Source organism: Portunus trituberculatus, chromosome 48 (assembly GCF_017591435.1).
Source record: "Portunus trituberculatus isolate SZX2019 chromosome 48, ASM1759143v1, whole genome shotgun sequence".
NCBI classification, from domain to species: domain Eukaryota; kingdom Metazoa; phylum Arthropoda; class Malacostraca; order Decapoda; family Portunidae; genus Portunus; species Portunus trituberculatus.
In genome coordinates, this window is record NC_059302.1 from 10,048,425 (window position 1) to 10,055,595 (window position 7,171).

Genomic DNA, 7,171 nt, shown 5'->3' on the forward strand with positions numbered 1-7,171 from the left:
CTGTGTGTTTGTCCCCCTTTTTATTCCTTTTCGTTTCATCGGTAGCTCACAGTGCCAGCTGTCCCGAGAGAGAGAGAGAGAGAGAGAGAGAGAGAGAGAATAGATTCGTGCATGCAGACAGAAAAAAAACGAGAACATACAGTCATAACTATTCTAAGTAACTAAAAAAAATATTTTCATTACGACGTCTGAGAGAGAGAGAGAGAGAGAGAGAGAGAGAGAGAGAGATCTCTCTCTCTCTCTCTCTCTCTCTCTCTCTCTCTCTCTCTCTCTCTCTCTCTCTCTCTCTCTCTCTCTCTCTCTCTGTGTGTGTGTGTGTGTGTGTGTGTGTGTGGGTGTGTGTCTAGCGTCCTTCGGCGAAGTAATCCAGTTGGAAAGGGAAATATAGCGTTCTCATGTTTTTACCATTGTTGGTTCAGAAATAGCAGAGGGCGCCGGCTTGCCTTGGGTGGCGAGACAAAGAGACAGGTAGTGGGTGTCATGGAGGTAGGCTGGATGGGGACTGATGGAGAGGAGACAATGGGGGTAGGGATAGAGTTGTGTGGGAAGAGGTGGAGAGGGAGAGAAAGTGTTAGAGTTTGGATGCCGGAAAGGAACGAGTCGTGAGTGATGGGTAAGGAAGAAGAATGGGATTAAAATGATGGGGAAATTGAGGGAAAGGGGTGGTGATAGGCTGAAGTGGGATAGATGAAAATAGGTAGATGAGAGACAGGGTAAGGAGGGAATGTGTTATAATGATGGGATATGGGAAGGGAAGAGGTGGTGATGGGATGAAAGAGATGGGTAGAGATGGGGAGAGGAGAGAGGTTGTTGAGTTAGTGTGGGTGATAAGGGGGGGAAGGGGTAGAGAGAGAAGCTGTTAGTGATGAGGGGGTGGAAGGGAAGGGGTGGTGATGGGGTGAGGATGCGAGGGTATTGAAGTTATAGGGAAAGGCATGGTATTGTTTTGTTAAGAGGTTTATTTCTCTCTCTCTCTCTCTCTCTCTCTCTCTCTCTCTCTCTCTCTCTCTCTCTCTCTCTCTCTCTCTCTCTCTCTCTCTCTCTCTCTCTCTCTCTCTCCTTTTTCATCTTTACTTATCTCTATATCTTTTCCTTGCTTCTTTTCCTTATTCCTATATTTCTCCCTTTTTTTTCCTTCCATATTTTCTTTTCTTTTTTCATATCTTGCTTCTCCTCTTCGTTATTTTCCTTCTCATTTTCCTTAATTATTCTGGTGGTGGTGGTGGTGGCGGTGGTGGTGGTGGTGGTGGTGTTGGTAGTGGTGGTGGTGGTGGAGAGTGATAAAGGTTGTGTCTTATCTTTATTATTGCTCTACATTCTTTACATTTTCCATTAGACATTTTTTTTTATAATCTCATGCTTTATATTTTGCATTCTTGCGTTAATGGGTCACTTTTTCGTTGTCTCGTTTCGTGTTTTATTCACTTCTTCGTAGTTTGCTTTTTCGTGTGATTCTGTTTTAGTTATATTCAGCTTTTGTTTTCTTTTTTTTTTTTTTCGTTTGAAGAATGTATGTTTTTTGTGTGTGTGTGTGTGTGTGTGTGTGTGTGTGTGTGTGTGTGTGTGTGTGTGTGCACGCGCTTTATTTATTTTTTTTTACACCATGTGGGCTTTTCACGGAAATTTATGGGCTAAAGAGGATACTTTTAGGGTACCTCCTATCTCAAAGCCCACCCGCTAGGAAACCGTTGCCCTGAGTGAGGAAGCCCAACCTGCACTCAGACCGTGGACAGGATTCAAACCCGTGCGCTTGGAGACCTCTCGGATCCCAAATTTGGCACGCATGGTTCCACTGTATCTATCTGTCTACCCATCCATCCAGATTTTTAGATTTATTTATATTTAATTTCCTCCTTTATTTGCCTATTCATTAGTCTGTTTACTTATTCATTACTTTTCTGTATGTGTGTATGTATGAATGAATTAATGAATTTATTTATATATCTATCAAAGGAAACCGAAACACTTACCTTGCTATCACAATTCAGTTATTTTCCCTGTTTTTATGACAACACACAAAGCATTTCACTCTTCTAATTGTTTCTCTCCTATTCAGAACACCCACGTACTCTGCTTCACCCTCCACCCATACTCTGCTTCCTCACGTCACGACAACAAAGGTGGGAAGGGAAAGACCAATGTGTAGGTAAATATTTATTAATTAACATTCCTCAGATTATACATATTTATAGGCAGGTGTTTACACTTATGGTCAGGTTGACTTTTATATGAATCTTGTCTTTTTTTTTTTTACTTTTTATTTCATATTTTTATACAGAGAGAGATGTAGCCTTGGTATCTGTCGCAGTCTATTTTTTTTTACTCAGACATAGACAGACAAACAGACAGACACGCGTACATATACAAATATACATTTACATTTTCTTTCTGCGCGGAAAGTAGTCATTTCGTTTATAAGTCGACTAGACCATCAATTCATCCGTGAGGCAGCCATTCATTCTCTCACCCAATCAATCCGTTCATCAGCCAGTCAGTCTAGCTATCCAATATTTTAGTCAGTAAGTAAATCGGTTTATCAATTATTTAACCAAACATTTAATCATTTCATCAGTTGGGCAGTCAGTCAGGCACGTAGTTCATCAATCAATTAATGATTAAGTTCGCCACTCAGTCAGACAGTTGAACAAAGTAATGGTAGTCTATGTCATCGTGTTATCAAGTTGTCAACTAAACCATTCTCTCTCTCTCTCTCTCTCTCTCTCTCTCTCTCTCTCTCTCTCTCTCTCTCTCTCTCTCTCTCTCTCTCTCTCTCTCTCTCTGCTACATCGTTGCTACATCAACACATCAACAATTAAAATTAACAATAAGATACAGGGAATCAGTTGCCTAAACGCGCCTTTACACAAAAGTGAACATAAATTATACACATGTAGGTACGTACATCACCAGTACGTGTGTGTGTGTGTTTGTGTGTGTGTGTGTGTGTGTGTGTGTGTGTGTGTGTGTGTGTGTGTGTGTGTGTGTGTGTATGTGTGAGCGAGCATGATTATGAAATAGAATGAATGCTCTCTCTCTCTCTCTCTCTCTCTCTCTCTCTCTCTCTCTCTCTCTCTCTCTCTCTCTCTCTCTCTCTCTCTCTCTGGTATCTCATTTCACCTGCTTAATATTTCACGCCTGCAGCCCACAGGTGGATCTCCGTACAATTAAGGCGGGCATTAATGAAAGAAAAGAAGGTCAGTGCCGACACGAGGAGGGAGGGAGGGAGAGATGGAAGGATTGAGAGAGAGAGAGAGAGAGAGAGAGAGAGAGAGAGAGAGAGAGAGAGATACGTGGTGGGAGGTGAAACTGGAGCAGTTAGTCATGTTGAATGTAAAATAGATTCTCTCTCTCTCTCTCTCTCTCTCTCTCTCTCTCTCTCTCTCTCTCTCTCTCTCTCTCTCTCTCTCTCTCTCTCTCTCTCTCTCTCTGTCTCTCTCTCTCTCTCTCTCTGTCTTTCTCTCTTTCTCTTTCTCTCTCCTTGTTTTACCCTCCTGCATACCACCCTTCAAATGAATTTTCCTCCTCATTCCTCTTTCCTCCTCCTTTCCTCTCATAGTTTTCCTCCGCCGCCTTACTCTTTCCTTCATTATCTCCGCCTTCTCGTGGATTCCTCTCTGATTAAGAGGAAAAAATTCTCTCACAGAATTCTATTTATGGAGGAGAAGAAGGAGGAAAAGGAGAATGTGAGTGAAAGAGAAGGGTATGAAGATTTGGGAGGGATGGAAGGGAGAGGAGAGGAGGTTGGGTGGGTGAAAGAGCAGGAGAGAGAGAAAGAGAAATAAAGGAGGAGAAGGAGGAAAATTTCTCCTTTTCCTTCTCCCTTTTTTTTCTCTCAGGGTAAGAGAAGAAAGAAAAAAAGAAAAGGAAAAGAAGGAATTGGGGCAGGAGGAGGAAGAGGAGGAAGGAAAAAGGAAAAGGAAGAGGAGGGAAAATAGAGGCAGAAGTAAGACAAAGGCATAGACTGTATGTGTGTGTGTATACATATATATATATATATATATATATATATATATATATATATATATATATATATATATATATATATATATATATATATATATATATATATATATATATGTGTGTGTGTGTGTGTGTGTGTGTGTGTGTGTGTGTTTGTGTAATAAAAAGAAAAATACAAAAAATAGGTGTAAGAAATTGAAGTGGAAAAGGAAGAGGAAACAATAAGAGAAGAACGTAATAAGAACAGAAGAACAGGGAGACTAAAAAACAACTCCCTAAAAACGGCAAAAAGAAAAAGTAGCAGCAACAAACCTTTTGTCGCTAATTGCCAAACTACGTCATATAATGTATAGCAACACCTGAGAAAGCAGAGACCAAGGCTCCTCCCCATCCCCTACTTTCCCAGCGTCCTTCTTATGTTTGTCACGAAAAATAAGAAAAAGAAGAAAGATTAGTTAAGAACTACTGTTTCCAGGGGAAAAGGAGTAAGAAAGGAGAGAAAAAGAAGAGGAGGAGGAGGAGGAGGAGGAAGAAGAGGAGGAGGAGGAGGAGGAGGAGGAAGAGGAGAATAAAGAATGGGGAATAAAAGAACACAAAGAAAAAAACAAACCTCACATTATTTGGCTCTATAGTCTCTTTTGTCGTGAGAGAGAGAGAGAGAGAGAGAGAGAGAGAGAGAGAGAGAGAGAGAGAGAGAGAGAGATTTACTTGTATTTAAGGCTGAGAGGATACTGAATCCAAACATTGACATCAACCCTATTTTTTTCCCAACCCATTCACCTCCATTTCCTCCTCTCTCTCTCTCTCTCTCTCTCTCTCTCTCTCTCTCTCTCTCTCTCTCTCTCTCTCTCTCTCTCTCTCTCTTTACTCCTTGTCCTCTCTCCCTTCCCATCCTACCCTTCTCCTTACCTTTACCCAGGTCACCTCTCCCCCTCTCTCCCTACCTCTCCCTATCTCCTGGTAGCGTCCGGGATAAAAACAGGCACAGGAAAACAATGCACACACGCGGCCCGTTTTGAGAACCAGTTGGATGTGAAATGCTGGCAACTGTTAACACAAGCTCTTGCCTGCCCCACCTGTATAAGCAGCGAGAGAGAGAGAGAGAGAGAGAGAGAGAGAGAGAGAGAGAGAGAGAGAGAATCTGTATGCTGCATGTCAATTACACTTTAAACTTTAAGGAAATATTGTATTCTCTTGCATTCCTTTTCTTCCTCCTCCTCCTCCTCTTTTTATGTGTTTTATTTCCTACTCCATCTTGTTTCGTTTTTCTTGTGTATATTTTTCTATGTTATCTCCATGTGATATTTATTTTCCTTGCCTTTCTTTCTTCCGTTCCCTTCTGTATTTCATTAATGTCGAGCAAGTTTCTCTGTACCTCTCTCTCTCTCTCTCTCTCTCTCTCTCTCTCTCTCTCTCTCTCTCTCTCTCTCTCTCTCTCTCTCTCCTCCAATTAGCGTTAACATGAACTAATTAATACAACACCAAAGATAGCGTCAATCTTTTGTTTCCTCCTCTCCTATTCGCTTTTTTTTTCTCTTCTACTCCTTTTTTCTCTTTCGTTATTTTTCTCTTGTGTTGAGATGGATGATTTAATTTTTTTTTTTTTTTTTTTTGCCCCGACACAGTTGTTTACCACTTGCTAATGAGCGCCATTGTACCGTGGAATGGGGGGGGGAGTCCGATGTTGTTGTTATTGTTGTTGTTGTTGTTGTTGTTGTTGTTGTTGTGGCAATGTACTCGAAAAATATAACCTTCCATTTTTTCACCTATGTGTTCGTGGGTGGAAGTTCCGATTATTTTTTTTCGTGTTTTTTTCTATTTTTTTTTTTTTATTTTAGACTGTGTATTTTATCATTTTTTTCAGTCATCACCAAAAAAAAAACTATGTGGCAAACTTTTCTTTTTTTCAGTTTTCATTTCATGCTTTTTTTTCCCCGATGAGATTAACTAAATGTGTGTGTGTGTGTGTGTGTGTGTGTGTGTGTGTGTGTGTGTGTGTGTGTGTGTGTGTGTGTGTGTGTGTGCATAATCACCAGTTGCAACCCTTCATGAGAGAGTTTAAGAGATAATTATAGCCTGGCAGTTCGGCGGGGAACGTTCAATAACACTGTAGGAATCCATAACAACACACATTCCAAAATGAATAAATAAATAAATATCTCCTTGCATCCTTTCACGATCTTTAACAAAACACACTCGTCACTTATGAAAAAAATAAGTAAATATAAATCACTCCGTCTATTAATTTTCGATCTTTTACTAACACACTCGTCAATAATGAATAAAAATGTAAAAGAATTCACTCCGTCCATTCTATCTCGATCTTTTATTAACACACTCGTCGTTAATAAAGTCAAGTATCTAAGACGTGGCTGTCCTTGTCACTGTTGTGTGTGTGTGTGTGTGTGTGTGTGTGTGTGTGTGTGTGTGTCGAATTGGTGGATGTCTGTTCATCTATGAGTGCGTGGGTGAGGGTGCGTAATGTTTATCTGTGAGTGGGTAATTGCGTTTGTTTATCTATGTGTATTTGTAGCTATTTATTCGACCAATATAACCAATAATTGCGTATTGATGCAACCCCGAACTGAATCAACAGCACAGTGAAGGCGAGGCTGCACTGGCCGCTGATAAGACTCTTGTCACGTGTGGACGAGTTTCTCACTTCAATTACCGTGACTGTTTTGCCTCGTGTTTGTAATGAAGAGTTTCGAGCATGTCTGCTTCATACAAAAATATATTATCGTTTTGTTTTTGTGTTGCTAATGGTGATTCTGTGTCAATATCTAGTTCAAAAATTCATTATCGTTTTGTTTCTTGTTTTTAACGGTAATTTTGTATTATATCTACTTAAAAGACATTATTTTGTTTTTTGGGTTCTGCAATGGCAACTTTTTATCGTTCTTACAAAAGATTATAGATAAAAAAAAATGTTTATAATTACTTTGCATCGTATGTGCGTCAAAATATTATTATTATTCTTACATTGTGTCTGTTGTGATGACCTTTCTTGATATCTACTGAAAGAAATATTACTTTCCTTCATGTTTGTACTCGAGGCTTTGTATCACGTTACTTCAAAGAACATTATTACTGTTCCTTCGTGTTTGTAACTATTGCCAACTTCGTTACATTACTCCCGAAAGGTCACAGATGCTTTTCCTCTTGTTCGTAATGGCGACTTTGTATATCTACTTAAAAAATGTTTCAATGT